This window comes from Ambystoma mexicanum, chromosome 5p (assembly GCF_040938575.1).
Source record: "Ambystoma mexicanum isolate Mex_15411 chromosome 5p, UKY_AmexF1_1, whole genome shotgun sequence".
Lineage (NCBI taxonomy): Eukaryota > Metazoa > Chordata > Amphibia > Caudata > Ambystomatidae > Ambystoma > Ambystoma mexicanum.
Genome location: NC_090930.1, coordinates 946529199 through 946530339, shown reverse-complemented (window position 1 = coordinate 946530339; position 1141 = coordinate 946529199).

Sequence of the window (1141 nt, the reverse complement as noted above, 5' to 3'; positions counted from 1 at the left end):
ACTCCACGACTGGTTTACCCCAGGGGCTTGCCCGGAGGCCCGCCACCATCCTTGAGGCCTACCGGATCTTGCCCCCCCACCACCTACTGATCGTGGTCCGCTTCCACTGCAGTGGTTCTGGTGCTCCTGCAGCTTCCTGGGGCGCCCCTGTCCACCGTCGCCACGCACCGGCGGAGCGGAACCACCTCCACCCCATAGCTTTGTATCCGGGCCTCTCACCTTGGGTGGCTTCTCTTTACGAACACGATTACTACTCCGCGAAGGCACTCCTGCCTCTTCTCCCTGAGAAATCTCCTGGGGCGCCCCGGCCCACTCCAGTTTTACCGCCACCTTTGACTCCTGTGGCCCCTGGCAGCGGGCATATTCCCCCCCCCCTCTTAAGCCATGACCAAGGTGGTGAAATCATCGAGGGGCACTGACATTGCCACCATGCTGCAGGCCCCGGAGAAAGGGAAGAATACCGACCCCCTGAATCTAACTCCCCAGAGGGCCTCCGACGTGAAGGGCACGCTGGCCACCAAGGAAGACCTCCAGGTCTTTATGTCTGACATGAAAGCGGAATTCCGGAACTGCATGACGGAACTCGCAGCCAAGTTGGAACAAACCGAACAGCGGATTGACAACGTTGAACACCGAATAGTGGAGGTCGAGGAGCTGACAGTGGACCATTCTAACTCGATGAAGGAGATGCAACGTAATATCCAAGCATTAATGGATAAAACCGAAATCCTCGAATTTAAGCAAGAGGATATGGAAAACCGCTCTCGGCGCAACAACTTACGGATCCGAGGGGTCCCCTCGTCGATCCCAGACAAGCAACCTCCTGAATATGTCAGCACCCTCTTTCAATATTTATTGCCGGACTTAGATGAAACGCAACTCTTACTTGACCGCACTCACCAAATGCGCCCCTGGAGGGGAACTGACACAGACTCTCCCCCAGATGTCATCACGAGAGTCCACTTCTTCACCACTAAAGAGGCCATAGCTGCCATAGGCCGCACAAAGGATGAGCTCTCCTTTCAGGGATCCCCAATCCAAATCTTCCAAGACCTATCGCCCCTAACCCTCCAAAAACGCAGAATGCTCCGTCCTCTCACCCTCTTTCTCCGAGACCAGCAGGTGCGCTACAGATGGCTGT